Genomic DNA, 20,158 nt, shown 5'->3' with positions numbered 1-20,158 from the left:
AAGACTAATGCTATTGGATCCCATCAATAGCTGCAAATATACTTAAAACTCTGATCTTGAATTACACTAGATTCTCATTGAAAGTTGTTTCAGAACATTCTCTTCTTTGTACTTATTTTCTTCTATCATTAAATTCAGATTTAAAAGCCTGCCTAAGCTCCTTCTCGAGGTACCCCTCGCCCTCTTCATCTCTATCCACTCCACCACTTTCTCTTTCTTCTGTGTTTTACCTGCCATCTGGAACCACTTCCCTGCCTCTCTGGACTTAATTGACTCTTTTCAAATTGCATCTCTAGCCCCCATCTCTCCTGTCCGCCTTATGATTCCTAACCTTACAGAAACAATCAACCTCTTCTCCGGAGCCTGGCTGTTTCCCTCTGCTAAAGTTCTTCTTGTCCTAGCCAGCCTTTCCTGCTCTTCTCCACTCAAGTGGCTCTTGGTAATCTCTATGCTGTTGCTTGTTCCTTTTTTAAAGCTATTTAAAGAAGCAACTTCAAATGTCATTGCATTGTTCCAGATACACATGTACATGCATGCAAAGCCACACAGAAGCATATTTAATTGTGTTTCATCTTACATAATCAGCATGAATCACTGAAGTAAAACCCATTAAGGAAAAATTATTCTCTAAGGAGTTAGAATATTGTGCTTGGGTGACTTCCTCTTGGTTAGGAAGCAGAGCCTGGCTTCCTTGATTCATAATTGGCTTAAAAAGCTCAGAGAGTGCATTTCAGCATGAGTGGCATTGTAATATGTACAAAGACTTACAGAAATATTCAGAATCAGTAACTCCTCAACTCCCCTAAATTAAGATCTGTTTTGGGAACTTTGATTTAAAATATTAAACAAGCAATTAAAAAATAAAAACAAAAGATATTCATAAGTTAAAACAATTCTTAAAATTTATCCTGTATAAAAATATCAGCTGAACCAAATTGTTCAATATAAGTATTGAAAGAATATAATGTTTTTATGAAGTTTTAATATGAGAAAAAAAATATGTTGGTCAGTGTAAAATTTTAAATGCTGTTATGCTACCTTAATTTAAAATTCATAAATATCTTGAGTATTAAAATATTAATATAGTTTGAAAATATATAATGAGTTTTTACCTATTTTTATCTATTTAGAGAAAATTCTTTAGTCTTCACTTTCAGTTCTTTATCAGTGTGCAAGACCGCTAAAATAGGACATGCCGATGTTCGCTGGAATTTCATATGCATCTCAAAGACACATGGAATTCACTTTTACAAGGTCAATTTTGACAAGAACATTTCTCATATTTTTGGAAGCTGCCAATAGATGATCAGTACATTCTGACTCAAAATATCATGCCCTTTGCCTCCTCATAGAAACCCAAGTTATTTGTAACAAGAACACTAAAAAAGTGCCGTATTTTAATAAAATTAAATCTTTAATAGATTTTGCCTTCAGTTTTCCAGTAAAATAAAACAAAATCTTTTCAGGTTCACATTTTAGGTTATTTGTATTGACTTTTTGATGAACAAAACAAAGTCACTGAGAAATATGAGCACTTTCCTGTGAGATTATTAGATTCACTTAACAAATACTTATTGTCAGGCATAAACATTAGTGACTAGAGATTTCTAAAACACCTTCCAAGCCTCAAAAGTGCTACAGTCTACCGAGAAAAGGAAATCTGCATGGGTCACAATAAATAAATCCAAGCAATTGTAAGGTTAATATGCCAAGAGGTGACAACATTCAGAAAGCCAACATATTATTTTAAAGTTCTGAGATAAGTCTCTACTATTAATCAATTTGTGAAGCATAATATTTACAACAAACCAGTTCATGGCAGCTCTTTAGTGATAGCTCAGTCCATGCCTAGCTGAAATGAGGTATTTAATACATATTCTGAGAAGTGATAGGGTAGTGCTATTTAGGATATATCAGGTTTGTGTTATTTCTTTTTCATGTTCTTATCCAAGATGACACTTTTTGACCTTCAGCTTTGTGGATTACATGAAAGAAAAATATGATTGTATTCGATTACTAGCTCTGTTTGTGATAGGAATTTCTCCAACTATATATATATTTTTAAAACCGTAGGCTTGTTACAGGATAACACAGAACGCTATCGTCAGCTCTCATCAGGGCAAAGCAGATGTTCCTCAGCCTTGTATAATCCACACCTGCAGTACACTGGATGCCCCAGACCACAAGACATGCAGTCGAGAGGTCCTAATGTCTGTCACTTGTGCTCTCTCAAAGTGTAGCACCTATTTTTCTTTGTCTGCTTTAGACAGTCACATGAAGGCGAAATAGTGTATGAAAGCCAAATAAAAGAAAGGCAACTAAATTCAGGAGACATGTCTTTTTAACTTCAGAGAAGTCAGCATTTACGCCAGACATTTACTGCCTTGATTTTCATTCAAAATTTACGACAGACTCTTACACAGATAAATGATTGCACTGACAAGACCCTCTGGAACACTAAACCATTATTTATAATTATTGTTCAAGTGTGCTTTTCAAATTGAAGGCCTGCTTGTATCTGCCAAAAAACTATTTTCAAAGAACTTTACTTAATTAATTACACTCATGTTTGTGTAGTAAAGAAATTCTATAGAACATTTAAATTATAAATAAAAATAAGGTGGAAAACAGCTGATAGAAAATGACCATAATTAATTTTGCAAGAGTTGAATAAACTGATATGATACATTTATTCAGGACAAATATTATTTGGTAGATCATGTTTATAACCTTTTCTAATTGTGGAAAAGAAAAACTATTTATTTTTCTAGTTATATAATTGCTACTTTAAATTATTTCTCTTGACTCAATTTCCATGTTAATGTTGAATCAAAAGATACAAACTGTTAGGAAGCCTGAAAGGACAAACTAAAAAAAGGAAAACTAAGTAGGAGATTTAGGAATTTGAGAGTTCTTTATTTTAAAAATTAACTATAAGAATATCAATGCATTTTTATTGGATTATCTCCCATTTTATAAATAAAACATTATCATATTTGATAAATCTTTTGATAAAGTTATCACATAGTGGGCTTGAATGGAATGGATATAATTTGATTTTGATTTGTAATTAACCTGTTTTATTATCTGTTGTCAGAAAAGTATCTATTTGATGGAACTCAAGTCTTTAGAATAAAATTTTAATTTGTAAACAGATGTGTTAATAGACATAAGAAATGTACATCTGTCCAGTTGTGTAACTATATGGAACATTAACCAAAGAAAATATCATTTATGCAAATGGGAAATTAATCATATATAATAAATTATTAGTATAACATACAAAATCTTAATTTGATAAGTTATGCTCTAAAATATTCATATTTATATAAATTTTCATACATTTAATTACCTTATTAAATTAAACATGCAATTATTTTCCTTTTAAAATAGTTGGGTATATTTTATCTTTATTGGGATAGAAACTTAACAACTGATTTTTTCTTTAACTTAAAATATTATTTGAATATAAATTTTAAAATGAGCACAAAAATCTAAAACCATACTAAATCTAATACCTAAAAAACTAGTCATTGACTCTTTACTATATGATAGAAGTGATCGCCACAAAAGTTGGAGAAATCCACTTCCTAGCCTTATTTTAATTAAATGATTCAGATTAAAATATTTAATTGATAAATGATATAAAGTTAAATGAGGGCTTCCCTGGTGGCGCAGTGGTTGAGAGCCCGCCTGCCGATGCAGAGGACACAGGTTCGTGCCCCAGTCCGGGAAGATCCCACATGCCACGGAGCAGCTGGGCCCGTGAGCCATGGCCGCTGAGACTGCGCGCCCAGAGCCTGGGCTCCAAAACGAAAGAGAAAAAAAGGGAGAGAGGCCCGCGAACCAAAAAAAAAAAAAAAAAAAAAAAAAGTTAAACGACATAAACCTAACTTCAAATATATTATGAATTTAAGCTTTCTGTAGGTCATTTCATTATGCACTTGTTGTAAAATTTTAAGAGATTTTAATTTCTACCTAGAGAAATGTCTTTAAAAAGGAAAATATAATTTGACTTATTTTTCCTTTAGTAAATTAATGTTAAATTTTATTTTGTAGTAAATTATATATATATACAAAATGAAGAACTTTATGAATGTGCTTTCCACTATATAATAATGTCTATAAATCTGTACATGTAACAAGAAAAAGTGAAGAATTAAGTTAAAGAAACAACTGCTAAATACATCCATCATTATAGAATAATAAACTTAATTTTGCCCTTATAAATACAAGACAATTTGGTACAACCATTTAAAAATTTTTTTTGTCTTAGAGTTGAAGAAAATAACCATTTAAATATATACTTCTACTTTTTTGGTATAAAAAATAATTATATATGTGTATGTTTGTTTATGCATGGGGACATGGGTAGTTACCAAGGATTTGAAAATGCTATATTTCTTTGTGCAATTAAAAATATTGTGAACATATTTATTTGTGTAATTAAAAATATTAAATATTTCTGTGTAAACACAGACTGTTTTTTCAAACACCGACACAGAAAGTCAGTATGAGACATTCAATATGCTTTCACTTACCATCTCAGGGCATCACCCTTTATGTGATTTACAATGAACCAGCCAAAATCTGTTGCCACAAGATGGAATTTAAAGAGTTAAATTGAAATTATTACTTGGTTAGATAAAATAAGACCAATTATATTGACTCTCTGCTTCAAGATATGTGGGAAATCCCAACGGTGGCAAGCATAGAGATGAAAATTACTGACAGAAGACCAAGAAGTATATGACTCGGTGGGTGATGTGACAGTCATTCACAAAGAAATAGCTCATGTTCAGCCATTCAAGAGTCAAAGGGACAAATCATCAGCTTCATGTTAGAAAAGAGAATAGGAAACTCCTTCAGAAAGGACAGACTGCATCAACATGTCTCAGACTCTTCTGGTAGTCATGTTACCTAAGCTTGCCGAAACACAGTTAATGAAAAAAACTGGGTACTGGATTTTTATTCAGCAAATCAATCAATTGTGCTAAGGAGACACAATAATCCAGAAAAATGTTGAAAGGAGCTTGAGCACATAAACTGTCAATGGGAATGGAAAGACATTATGGAAAGACCATGAACATAATTTAGTTTAAGGTGGGAGTATGAGAACACGTGGAGGAATTTGTGTGCCATTGACATCTAGTAGATGGAGGCCAAGCGTGTTGCTAAACATCCCACAATGCATGTAACAGACCCCACAACAATTTACCTGGTGCAGAGGTTGTATCGAATAGGTAGTTCATAAATCTGGAATAGAAATTAGTTTGGGAGCATCTCTATGAAAATAAATGGGTTGAGTAGTGTGGTGGCTAGACATGTGAGAGGAGAAAATTATTCATGCCACAAGTAACTGATGAGCACCTTCTCCATATCACACATTGTTCTAGGTTCTGGGAATAAAATATTGAACCAGACAGAAGAGATGCCTGCTATTGGGAAAGTTACTTCCTGTTGGAAACGACAGACAAATAAAAAAATAAGAAAACAAATAATATCAGATTGTTATAAAAGATATGAATACAATGCAAGCAGGTTAATGTGATGGCAAGTGACCATGTAGGAGGGATTAACTTAAAATGGGAGATTAAAGAAGACCCTTGATCTGATGAAGATGCTTCAAGTGAGATCTAAATATTAGAAAGTCTCATCCAAAGTCAGGATCAATTAAAATGCCAAGTTTGTTTTGGCTACACAATTTGGAACTTAGTATACAGGTCAAGGTTGCAGATAAAATGTGTAAGTATTTGCAGAATTAGCAAAACTGGCAAATGAAAAAATCCACAAGTTTTATTTTGTGCCTAGAAGAATACACAGCAAAGCAGTTAAAATCCAGAGCAATAGAGTAATTCTATGTGCATTCAAATAATCTGATAAACAATCTTCAACCTTTGTCCAAAAAACATAATTTTGGTTTGGGGGAATTAAGCCTGGGAAATCTCAGCGGTACAGAAAGATACTTGATTGGCAGTTGTTATCAAAAGAGTTTCCTTTGTGGAAGTCAATCATTACCAGCATTTAATTGTCTACCTGAACTTGTATATACATTCGGTTAAATATTATGGAAATAATTAAAATGGAAAGACTGATTTATAAAATGATCCCAAGTTAACACTTGGTACTATGAGAATATAATTTTAAAATCTATAGTATATAAAGGAATGTTAAGACATAAAATTTAGAATCTATTGTAGGCTTTTGACTTTCGATGTTTTTAGATGTTTGTTTTACAACAGTGCATTGCCCAGGAGTCATTACTGACTGAGCTACATTTTTCTGAAAGTTCATGGATCTATCAAGGATTGTTCTGATATAAACTATTAAGTAGCTCTCATGCCATTTCCATCAAATGTCTTTTTCTTAAACCTCAGCATCAATGGTTATTTTCTGCTATTGTTTTCAGAACTATTTTGATTTATGCAGAATGTTATAATAATAATAATAATTGATCTTCAATACGTTATTTACAATGTTTTTCATAAGGAATTTAGTCCTCTAGTTCAGAACCTTTTTCCTAAATTACTTGCAATAAAATAATTTTGCTAATCAAACAATGAAGAATCAGTAAATTAAATTACTTTTATCTGAGAGGAACAAACCTGTATTATAAGGGCCATATAAAATGTATGATCTTCAGATATTAGATTACAAAGTCCTGATAATCATCATTCTTCACTTTATCTGCAGAGCAGTAATGATTTGTTGTACTATGGTACAAATCACATGGCAGTTTGTTTTTTCTAATGATAAAATTATAGACTAATATAAAATAACATGAATAATCAACCCCTGGATCACTAGGAATGGTTGCTAACTAGCTGTAATTAGCAATGTAAATGCTAAAGGTTAATCTGTTATCTATTGATTTAGGATGACACATTTCCATAATGTGGGCAAGTTGAGGTCACACCAAGAGAGCTATAGTGGCAGTAAGACTTCCCAGTGTTAAATCCCCTAAAGTAAGCTAGAATTATCAGCCAATAATATCACCAGATAAAAACCTATGGAAACAGATAAGGGTGTCAAATCAACACAATGTTCAAATGATCTAAGACAGGGTCCACCTGGGAAAGAATTAACATAGTTTCTGATTAGTTTGTTCTCAATAAAGCCCATTTCTGTGTAATTTAACAACTTTTCTTATGAATGCCAAAATTGGCTTTAGTGCAGATTTCATATCAACTTTATTCTCTTTGGAATTTATATTTGTCACTAATGGATAGAGACTGAGGGAAAAGATGCAGTTTCTATGCATCTATGCATAGAATGCATAGTTTCTATGCATTCTATGTTTAAATACATTAAACAAATTATTTTAATAATATTGGTCCAGTAAATAAATGTCTTTAATCTGCTAAAATAATTATATGTATATCATTTAAAATCACATTTGTATTTCAGAATAATAGCACTCAAATTACCCAGATAAGTTATCAAGTTAGTGCATAAGAGTTCTTAACAGGCTTTCTCTAAAGATTAGAGAAAACTTAAAACTGTATATACATATTAAAAAAATATATGTATAGCCCTAACATATTTAATATTTATTTTTATAAAAATTCAATACTTTATTTATGAAAACATTTTAAATTATTTTGAATAATTTTATGCTTTTACCACATTTAGTATTGAAAAAATAATTCCAACACTTTTGCAATAATTAGCTTTATTTTCACCAGTCATACATATAACCATAGATATTTACACATTTTGTGTGTGTTTTCTCATGTGGTGTCTTTGTGTAAATTGTATGAAAGAAGGCTCATTGGGTCCTTGCATGATACCTGCTGCATCCTTGAATAATATTAACATATTGAGAAGACTGCTTTTTATCCCATCAAAGAGACAACTGGCCTTAAAACAATACTTCTAATTTTAAAATTAATTGTCATTTCTTTTTAACTGTCTGAAGAGAAATTTCTATATGCAGTAAGTACTCAATAGATAACTTGCGTGAAAGCACGAAATGCTTCTAAGTCAATGATAAATCACCACAATAGAATATTATTTGGTAATAGAAGGAATGAAGTACTTATACATGTTTCAATGTGGATGAACATCAAAACATTATGATAAGTGAAAGAAGCCAGTCACAAAAGACCACATGGTGTATAATTCCATTTATATAAAATTTCTGGAATAAGCAAATCAAAGAGACAGAAAATATGTTAGTGGTTGTCAGAGACTAGGAGAAAGTAGGTAGGGAGTGACTGCTAATGGATATGGGGTGTTGGGGGTGATTAAATGTCCTAAAATTAGGCGGTGATGTTGCACAACTCTGTGAGTATACTAAAAAACACTGAATTGTACACTTTGAAAGGGTGAATTTTTTGACAGGTAAATTATATCTCAATAAAGCTGTTATTTAAAAATAATTTTAAAATCAACAATATCTTTTGGTCTTAATCTATATTGATAATGATATATACTAAGGCATTTTTTATAGCTTCTATTAATGCTGTGTAGAGTTGTTTTCTCCAGTGAATGAATTTTGAGTGATTCGCTTAATTCTCTATTAGCTTGAAAATAATCTTTTCAAAATTAAGGACCGATAAACAAATGTGCACAACTAAGTAAGTCTGTAGTTGTGTGAAGTGATATAATGAATTTTATATTCACGAGTATAGAATGCTTATTGATTCTAAACATTGATTGATTCAAAAAATTGATTGCTCAGATGTTTTACCCACTTTAAAAAATTTTATTTATTTATTTATTTATTTTTGGCTGTGTTGGGTCTCCGTTTCTGTGCGAGAGCTTTCTCTAGTTGTGGCAAGCAGGGACCACTCTTCATCGCGATGTGTGGGCCTCTCACTATTGCGGCCTCTCTTGTTGCGGGGCACAGGCTCCAGATGCGCAGGCTCAGTAGTTGTGGCTCACGGGCCTAGTTGCTCCGCGTCATGTGGGATCTTCTCAGACCAGGGCTCAAACCCGTGTCCCCTGCATTGGCAGGCAGATTCTCAACCACTGTGCCACCAAGGAAGCCCTACCCACTTTTTAATTAGGTTGTTTGTTTCCCTATTGTGAGTTTTAAGAGTTCTTTGTATATTTTGGATAGAATGTCTTTATCAGATATGTGTTTTGCAAAGTTTTCTCCCAGTCTGGAGCTTGTATTTTCATTCTTTTAACAGTGTCTTTCACAAAGCAGAAATGTTTAATTTTAATGAAGCCTGACTTACAATTTTTTCATGGAGCACACATTTCTGGTGTCAGAACAAATATCTCACTAAAGAAGACGTACACCTGGCAAATAAACATATGAAAAGATAGTTAACATCATCTGTGATTAGGGAATTGCAAAATAAAACAAGAGAGGGCTTCCCTGGTAGCGCAGTGGTTGAGAGTCCGCCTGCCGATGCAGGGGACACGGGTTCGTGCCTCGGTCCGGGAAAATCCCACATGCCGTGAAGCGGCTGGGCCTGTGAGCCATGGCCACTGAGCCTGCACGTCCGGAGCCTGTGCTCCGCAATGGGAGAGGCCACAACAGTGAGAGGCCCGCGTACCACAAAACAAAACAAAAACAAAAACAAGAGATACCACTACATACTTATGAGAATGACTAAAATTCCAAACATCCAAACACTGACAACACCAAATGCTGGTGAGGATGTGGAGCAAAAAAAAAGCCTCATTCACAGCTCATGGGAGTGCAGAAGGGTACAGACTATGAAAAGAATCCTGTCAGTTTCTTAACAAAGCTAAACGCAGTCTACCACACTATCCAGCAATTGCCAAAGGAGTAACTCCAAAGGACTTGAAAATTTATGTCCATACAAAAACCTGCACACAAATGTTTGTAACAGCTTTATTCATGACAAAATCAGAAGGAAGCAGGATGGTCTTCAATGTGTGAATGGATAAAATATTGTGGTACATCCATAGAATGGCAAATTACTGGGCAATAGAAATAAATGAGCTATCAAGCCACAAGAAGACATGGAAGAACCTTAATGCTATTCTTATTGCTATTTGAAATAAACTAGCCTGAAGAGACTAGATACTCTATGGTTTCAAATATATGACATCTTGGAAAAGGCAAACTATAGAGACAATAAAAAGGTCAGTAGAGGGGGGACCTTCAAGATGGCAGAGGAGTAAGTCGTGGAGATCACCTTCCTCCCTACAAATACATCAAAAATACATCTACACGTGGAACAACTCCTACAGAACACCTACTGAATGCTGGCAGAAGACCTCGGACTTCCCAAAAGGCAAGAAACTCCCCACGTACCTGGGTAGGGTAAAAGAAATAAGAAAAAAACAGAGACAAAAGAATAGGGACGGGACCTGCACCTCTGGGAGGGACCTGTGAAGGAGGAAAAGTTTGCACACACTAGGAAGCCCCTTCATGGGTGAAGACAGGGGGTGTGTGGTGGGGGGAAGCTTCAGAGCCATGGAGGAGAGCACAGCAACAGCAGTGCAGAGGGCAAAGCGGAGAGATTCCCACACAGAGGATCATTGCTGACCAGCACTCACCAGCCTAAGAGGCTTGTCTGATCACCTGCTGGGGTGGGCGGGGCTGGGAGCTGAGGCTCAGGCTTCAGAGGTCGGATCCCAGGGAGAGGACCGGGGTTGGCTGCGAGAACACAGCCTGAAGGGGGCTAGTGTGCCACAGCTAGCCGGGAGGGAGTCCGAGAAAAACTCTGGACCTGCCTAAGAGTCAAGAGCCCATTTTTTTGGGGTGCGCGAGGAGAGGGGATTCCTTCTCTGTCTGCCCACAGAAGGCAGAGGACCACCTAAACGAGCTCCAAAGACGGGCAAAAGCTGCAGCTATCAGCGCAGAAACCAGAGACGGGCATGAAATGCTAAGTCTGCTGCTGCAGCCACCAAGAAGCCTGTGTGCAAGCACAGGTCACTATCCACACCTCCCCTCCCGGGAGGCTGTGCAACCCGCTGCTGCCAGGGTCCCATGATCCAGGGACAACTCCACCGGGAGAACACACAGCGCGCTTCAGGCTGGTGCAACGTCACGTTGGCCTCTGCCGCCACAGGCTCGCCCCACATTCCGTACCCCTCCCTCCCCCCAGCCTGAGTGAGTCAGAGCCACCTAATCAGCTGCTACTTTAACCCCATCCTGTCTGGGCAGGGAACAGATGCCCTCAGGCGACCTACACGCAGTTGTAGGGCCAAATCAAAGCTGAACCCCAGGAGCTGTGTGAACAAAGAAGAGAAAGGGAAATTCCTCCCAGCAGCCTCAGGAGTGGCTGATTAAATCTCCACAATCAACTTGATGTACCCTGCATCTGTGGAAAACCTGAATAGACAATGAATCGTTACAAAATTGAGGCAGTGGACTTTGGGGGCAACTGTAGACTTGGGGTTTGCTTTCTGCATCTAATTTGTTTCTGGTTTTAGGTTTATCTTAGTTTACTATTTACAGTTTATTATCATTGGTACATTTGTTTATTGATTTGGTTGCTCTCTTCCTTTTTTTTTAATATATATATTTTCTTGCTTTTTCTCTTTTTGTGAGTGTGTATGTGTATGCTTCTTCCTGTGATTTTGTCTGTATAGCTTGGCTTTTATCATTTGTCCTAGGGTTCTGTCCCTCTGCTATTTTTTTTTTTTGCATACTTTTTCACACTTGTTATCATTGGTGGATTTGTTTTACGGTTTCATTGCTCTCTTCTTTCTTTCTTTTTTTTATTATTACTTTTTTATTTTTAATATATTTTTTTATTTTTTCATTTCAATAACTTTATTTTATTACTTAAAAATTTTTTTTTCTTTCTTTCTTTCTTTTTCTCCCTTTTATTCTGAGCCATGTGGCTGACAGGGTCTTGGTGCCCCGGCTGTGTGTCAGGCCTGAACCTCTGAGGTGGGAAAGCCGAGTTCAGGACATTGGTCCACCAGAGACCTCCTGGCTCCATGTAATGTCAAACAGCAAAAGCTCTCCCGGAGATCTTCATCTCAACACTAAGATCCAGCTCCACTCAACGACCAGCAAGCTACACTGCTGGACATCCTATGCCAAACAACTAGCAAGACAGGAACACAATCCCACCCATGTGTAGAGAGGCTGCCTAAAATCATAGTAAGTTCACAGACATGCCAAAACACACCAACAGATGAGGTCCTGCCCACAAGAAAGATAAGATCCAGCCTCATCCATCAGAATACAGGCACCAGTCCCCTCCACCTGAAAGCCTACAAAACTCACTGAGACAACCATACACACTGGAGGCAGATGCCAAAAATAACAGAAGTATGAACCTGCAGCCTGTGAAAAGCAGACCCCAAACGCAGTAAGTTAAGCAAAATGAGAAGTCAGAGAAATATGCAGCAGATGAAGGGGCAAGGTAAAAACCCACCACACCAAGCAAATGAAGAGGAAATAGGCAGTCTACTTAAAAAAGGATTTAGAGTAATGATAGTAAAGATGATCCAAAATCTTGGAAATAGAATGGAGAAAATACAAGAAATGTTTAACTAAGATGTGGAAGAACTAAAGAGCAAACAAACAATGATGAACAACACAATAAATTACATTAAAAATTCTCTAGAAGGAATCGATAGCAGAATAACTGAGGCAGAAGAACGGTTAAGTGACATGGAAAATAAAATAGTGGAAATAACTACCACAGAGCAGAATAAAGAAAAGTGAATGAAAAGAATTGAGGACAGTCTCAGAGACCTCTGGGACAACATTAAATGGAACAATATTATAATTTTAGGGGTCCCAGAAGAAGAAGAGGAAAAAAAAAAGGGACTGAGAAAATATTTGAAGAGATTATAGGGGAAAACTTCCCTAATATGGAAAAGGAAATAATCAATCAAGTCCAGGAAGTGCAGAGAGTCCCACACAGGATAAATCCAAGGAGAACCCTGCCAAGACATATAGTAATCAAACTATCAAAAATTAAATACAAAGAAAAAATATTAAAAGCAGCAAAGGAAAAGTAACAAATAACATACAAGGGAATCCCCATAAGGTTAACAGCTGATCTATCAGCAGAAACTCTGCAAGCCAGAACACAGTGGAAGGACATATTTAAAGTAATGAAAGGGAAAAACCTACAACCAAGATTACTCTACCCAACAAGGATCTCATTCAGATTCGACAGAGAAATTAAAACCTTTACAGACAAGCAAAAGCTAGGAAAATTCAGCACCACCAAACCAGCACCACCAAACCAACAAAAGCTGAAGGAACTTCTCTAGGCAGGAAACACAAGAGAAAGAAAAGACCTACAATAAAAAACCCAAAACAATTAAGAAAATGGTAATAGGAACATACATATTGATAACTGTCTTAAATGTAAATGGATTAAATGCTCCAACCAAAAGACATAGACTGGCTGAATGGATACAAAAACAAGACCCATATATATGATGCCTACAGGAGACCCACTTCACACCTAGGGACACATACAGACTGAAGGTAAGGGGATGGAAAATATATTCCATTCAAATGGAACTCAGAAGAAAACTGGAGTAGCAATTCTCATATCAGACAAAATAGACTTTAAAACAAAGACTATTACAGGAGACAAAGAAGGACACTACATAATGTTCAATGGATGAATCCAAGAAGAAGATATAACAATTGTAAATATGGTGCTCCAACATAGGAGCACTTCAATACATAAGGCAAATTCTAACAACTATAAAAGGGAAAATTGACAGTAACACAATCATAGTAGGAGACTTTAACACCCCACTTTCACAAATGGATAGATCATCCAAAATGAAAATAAATAAGGAAAGACAAGCTTTAAATGAGACATTAAACAAGATGGACTTAATTGATATTTATAGGCCATTCCATCCAAACACAACAGAATACAGTTTCTTGTCAAGTGCTCATGGAACATTCTCCAGGAGAGATCATATCTTGGGTCACAAATCAAGCCTCAGTAAATTTAAAAAAATGGAAATCGTATCAAGTATCTTTTCTAACCACAATGCTATGAGACTAGATATCAATTACATGAAAAAATCTGTAAAAAATACAAACATATGGAGGCTAAACAATACACTACTTAATAACCAAGAGATTACTGAAGATATAAAAGAGGAAACCAAAAAATATCTAGAAACAAATGACAATGAAATCACGACAACCCAAAACCTATGGGATGCAGCAAAAGCAGTTCTAAGAGGGAAGTCTACTGCAATGAAATCCTACCTCAAGAAACAAGAAACATCTCAAATAACCTAAACTTACACCTAATGTAATCAGAGAAAGAAAAACAAAAAAAAACCTAAACTTAGCAGAAGGAAAGAAATCATAAGTATCAGATCAGAAATAAATGAAAAAGAGATGAAGAAAACAATAACAAGGATCAATAAAACTAAAAGCTGGTTCTAGGAGAAGATAAACAAAATTGATAAACCATTAGCCAGATTCATCAAGAACAAAAGGGAGAAGACTCAAATCAATAGAATTAGAAATAAAAAAGAAGTAACAACTGACACTGCAGAAATACAAAGGATCATGAGAGATTACTACAAGCAACTATATGCCAGTAAATTGGACAATCTGGAAGAAATGGACAAATTGTTAGAAAAGCAGAACCTTCCCAGACTGAACCAGGAAGAAATAAAAAATATAAACAGACCAATCACAAGCACTGAAATTGAGACTGTGATTAAAGATCTTCCAACAAAAGCCCAGGACCAGATGGCTTCACAGGCGAATTCTATCAAGCATTTAGAGAAGACTTAACACCTCTCCTTCTCAAACTCTTCCAAAATATAGCAGAGGGAGGAACACTCCCAAACTCATTCTACAAGGCAACCATCACCCTGATGCCAAAACCAGACAGATGTCAGAAAAAAAAAGAAAACTACAGGCCAATATCAGCGATGAACAGAGATGCAAATATCCTCAACAAAATACTAGCAAACAGAATCCAACAGAACATTAAAAGGATCATACACCATGGTTAAGTGGGGTTTATTCCAGGAATGCAAGGATTCTTTGATATACGCAAATCAATCAATGTGATACACCATATTAACAAATTGAAGGAAGAAAAACATATGATCATCTCAATAGATGCAGAGAAAGCTTTTGACAAAATTCAACACCATTTATGATAAAAACCCTCCAGAAAGTAGGCACAGAGGGAAATTAACTCAGCATAATAAAGGCCATATATAACAAACCAACAGCCAACATCATTCTCAATGGTGAAAAACTGAAACCATTTCACTAAGATCAGGAACAAAACAAGGTTGTCCATTCTCACCACTATTATTCAACATAGTTTTGGAAGTTTTAGCCACAGCAATCAGAGACAAAAAAGAAATAAAAGGAATCCAAATTGAAAAAGAAGTAAAACTGTCACTGTTTGCAGATACCATGATACTATACATAGAGAATCCTGAAGATGCTACCAGAAAACTACTAGAGCTAATCAATGAATTTGGTAAAGTAGCAGGATACAAAATTAATGCACAGAAATCTCTTGCATTCCTATTCTTGAATGATGAAAAATCTGAAAGAGAAATTAAGGAAACACTTCCATTTACCATTGTAATAAAAAGAATAAATAACCTAGGAATAAACCTATCTAAGGAAACAAAAGACCTGTATGCAGAAAAATATAAGACACTGATGAAACAAATTAAAGATGCTACAAACAGATGGGGAGACAAACCATGTTCTTGGATTGAAAGAATCAACATTGTGAAAATGACTATACTACCCAAAGCAGCCTACAGAATCCATGCAATCCCTATCAAACTACCAATGGCATTTTTCACAGAACTAGAACAAAAAAATTCACAATTTGTATGGAAACACAAAAGACACCGAATAGCCAAAGCAATCTTGAGGATGAAAAATGGAGTTGGAGGAATCAGGCTCCCAGACTTCAGACCAAACTACAAAGCTACAGTAATCAAGAGAGTATGGTACTGGCACAAAAACAGAAATATAGATTAATGGAACAGGATAGAAAGCCCAGAGATAAACCCACACACATATGGTCACCTTATCTTTGAGAAAGGAGGCAAGAATATACAATGGAGAAAAGACAGCCTCTTCAGTAAGTGGTGCTGGGAAAACTGGACAGCTACATGTAAAAGAATGAAATTAGAACACTCCCTAACACCGTACACAAAATAGATTAAAGACCTAAATGTAAGACCAGACAATATAAAACTCTTAGAGGAAAACCTAAGCAGAACACTCTATGACATTAATCACAGCAAGATCCTTTTTGACCCACCTCCTAGAGAAATGGAAATGAAAACAAAAATAAACAATCAGACCTAATGAAACTTAAAAGCTTTTGCACAGCAAAGGAAACCATAAACAGGACAAAAAGACAACCCTCAGAATGGGAGAAAATATTTGCAAATGAAGCAACTGACAAAGGATTAATCTCCAAAATATACAAGCAGCTCACGCAGCTCAATATCAAAAACACAAACAACGCAATCCAAAAATGGGCAGAAGACCCAAATAGACATTTCTCCAAAGAAGATACACAGGTTGCAAACAAACACAAGAAAGGATGCTCAATATCACGAATCATTAGAGAAATGGAAAGCAAAACTACAATGAGGTATCACCACACACCAGTCAGAATGGCCAACATCAAAAAATGTACAAACAATAAATGCTGGAGAGGGTGTGGAGGTAAGGGAACCCTCTTGCCCTGATGGTGGGAATGTAAATTGATACAGCCACTATGGAGAACAGTATGGAGGTTCCTTAAAAAACTAAAAATAGAATTACCATATGACCCAGCAATTCCACTATTGGGCATATACCCTGAGAAAACCATAATTCAAAAAGAGATATGTACCACAATGTTCATTGCAGCACTATTTACAATAGCCAGGACATGGAAGCAACCTATGTGTCCATCGACAGATGCATGGATAAAGAGGATGTGGCACATATATACAATGGAATATTACTCAGCCATAAAAAGAAGTGAAATTGAGTTACTTGTAATGAGGTGGATGGATTTAGAGACTCATACAGAGTGAAGTATAAGTCAGAAAGAGAAAAACAAATACCGTATGCTAACACATATATATGAAATCTAAAAGTAAAAAAAAAAAATGGTTCTGAAGAACCTAGGGGCAGGACAGGAATAAAGATGCAGATGTAGAGAATGGACTTGAGGACATGGGGTGGGGAAAGGGTAAGCTGGGATGTAGTGAGAGAATGGCATGGACATATATACACTACGAAATGTAAAATAGATAGGTAGTGTGAAGCAGCTACATAGCACAGGGAGATCAGCTCTGTCCTTTGTGTCCACCTAGAGGGGTGGCATAGGGAGGGTGGGAGGGAGACGTACGAGGGAGGAGATATGGGGATATATGTATACATATAGCTGATTCACTTTGTTATACAGCAGCAACTAACACAACATTGTAAAGCAATTATACTCTAATAAAGTTGTTTAAAAAAAATCAGTAATTGCCAGGGTTTGGGGAAAAGGTTCTAGAATACAGGGGAGTTTTAGGGATGTGCAACTATTTTTTTGAGACTATAGTACGATAACGATGGATACATGACATGATGCATTTGGAGAAATCCATAGAACTATAAATATCAACAGTGAGCTCTAATGTAAACACTGGACTCTAAGTTAATAATAATGTATCAGTATCAGTTCATAAATTATAACAAATGTACCAATTCAAGAGGTTCACAATAGAGGAAATTATGATGGGGTGAGTGGGGAGTGAGTATACAGATTTTGTATTTTCTACTGAATTTTTCTCTAAAGTTTGAAGTGTTATAAAAATAGAGCCCATTAAGTTTTAAAAAACTGCTCAATCCTACTGTAAAAATTATTTTAATTTTCAAAAAAATTTAACTAGTACTTAAAATTATCACCTAAATTCTCAACAAAAATAATACATTTAAGAAATTTTCAATAGGAGTTTATATAAATTCTGTTGTCAGAATTGTTTAATCTTTGGGAAGAGAGAACCTAGACATTGCAGCCTCAGTTGGCAAAGTCTGATAATGCAGGGGAACAAGAAGTAACAGTGAAAAAGTGAGAAGGAAAATGTTATTAATTTTAATAAAGTATTTATTCTAACTTTTCACAAAAGGAATTGTCTCAGCTATAAAAAGGAACGAAACTGTGTCATTTGCAGAGACGTGGATGGGCTTAGAGACTGTCAAACAGAGTGAAGTAAGTCAGAAAGAGAAAAACAAATATCGTATATTCACGTATATATGTGGAATCTAGAAAAATGTTACAGAAGAACTGGGTTGCAAGGCAGAAATTGAGACACAGAGGGAAAGAACAAATATATGGACACCAAGAGGGGAAAGTGGGGGTGGGGGGTGGGGGTGGGATGAATTGGGAGATTGGAATTGACATGTATACACTAATATGTATAAAATAGATAACTAATAAGAACCTGCTGTATAGCACAAGGAACTCCGCTGTACAGTAGAAACTAACACGACGTTGTAAAACAACTCTATCCCAATTTAAAAAAAGAAATTATTTATCTAATAAGGCTTAGTATATATAAGATAACAACCAAAACTCTTAAAAGCCAACAATATTTAAGAAATCTAAAAATAATACATCGTATTTTCTCTTAATTATATAATCAAGAAGCTTCTGTTAAAAATCTTTAAGAATGAAGATAGAGAAGATTCTATTAAAATATTTCTTTTAAAGGGATAGAAACATTTCATCTGCTCTAAGAATATGTGAGAGAATGGAAAAGAAATGTTACTAATTCAATAAAACAAACATAATAAGTGCATACTAACCATTGACCACATCGCAAATCCTAAGTAATATACTAAGTGCTAGAAGTCTAACAGAGGAGATAACTCTTGTCCTTAAAAAATGTAAAGTTCAATTATAATTTTTGATCATCTCAGTGACTAAATTCTATGTGTTTCAGGGTGTTAACTTTGTAGTATATCTACTTTAGACTTTTCAATAAACCAAGCCACTTGACAGGGTGTGATGAAAGCTAGAGCTTTCCATCTCCCAGATGGAGGTGATTGATTGAGGATATATTTCAGAATGCTGTTTGTTCATCCAAGTACCTGAAAACCTTAGTTTAATTTATGTTATCAGATCTGGAAACATAACCCTCAGACAAGTTCAATGTTAACACTTTTTTTATTTGTTAGTTTGGCTTTATACTTAATTATGGAAAGACTACGCTTAATTTACATCCTTGAAAAATACAATCTCCACACAGTTTCAAATATATTTTATTAAAACCTGCTTCATGTCTAAGATGCTAAAAGACAGCTTTAGGACCTATTTAGTTTTTTTCTGAGTATTTTTTCCTCTTAGATGTATATTTATTTCAGATGCCAAGATAATAATAATGCTCAGCTAGTTTCAACATAATTCTTGATGTTAGAAGTGCAGGATATTTTCCTATAATGAAGAATTTTGTAAAACAATTACATATCATGTACTTTGATTTAAAATGAAAGGGCAAAGCGTTACAGAATAATTCGTTCAGGGGGAAAGTTTAAAAATATAGAAATGAGGGCTTCCCTGGTGGCACACTGGTTAAGAGTCCGCCTGCCGATGCAGGGGACACGGGTTCGTGCCCCGGTCCAGGAAGATCCCACATGCCACGGAGCGGCTGGGCCCGTGAGCCATGGCCGCTGAGCCTGTGCGTATGCAGCCTGTGCTCCGCAACTGGAGAGGCTACAACAGTAAGAGTCCCACGTACCAAAAAAAAAGAAAAAAAAAAGAAAAAAATATATATATAAATGATAAAAGGATACTTCTTTGGATGTAACATTCTGGATAGTCTTTTATTCTCGATATAACAGAATAATAGAAAATTGCACTAAGATATTCATATTTAGCTTTTAACTATTGGTCTCTGGAGTGCATATTAAATTTTCTAATTCAAAACACGCTAAATAACTTTTTATAAAAAAATGGCAAAGGTTATATCTGATGAATATTTCTTCTGAAAACTGATTATAATTCAGATGATGCTGTTCCATTCCAAGCAAGTGTGTCCACTTAAAAAATATGTATTTAATCGAATTTTTAATTTAATCAACTTGAAGCTGTGAATTCAGTGCCCCTGAAAGAAAGAGATTAAGACTGAATGGAGAGAGGAGGTTCCCATCCTGCTTTCCTGGTACATTTAAGATTTCACCTGAAGGGGCCACCCTCTAGTATGCTGAATAATGCTTTCCACATGGTTATTAAATCCCATGGACAACAAA

The sequence above is a fragment of the Aethalodelphis obliquidens genome, unplaced genomic scaffold (genome assembly GCF_003676395.1).
Source record: "Aethalodelphis obliquidens isolate GAN/ISIS:26980383/991018 unplaced genomic scaffold, ASM367639v1 scaffold4, whole genome shotgun sequence".
In the NCBI taxonomy this organism is placed as follows: domain Eukaryota; kingdom Metazoa; phylum Chordata; class Mammalia; order Artiodactyla; family Delphinidae; genus Aethalodelphis; species Aethalodelphis obliquidens.
The sequence above is the reverse complement of the archived record's forward strand: the minus strand, read 5'-3'. Positions refer to the sequence as shown.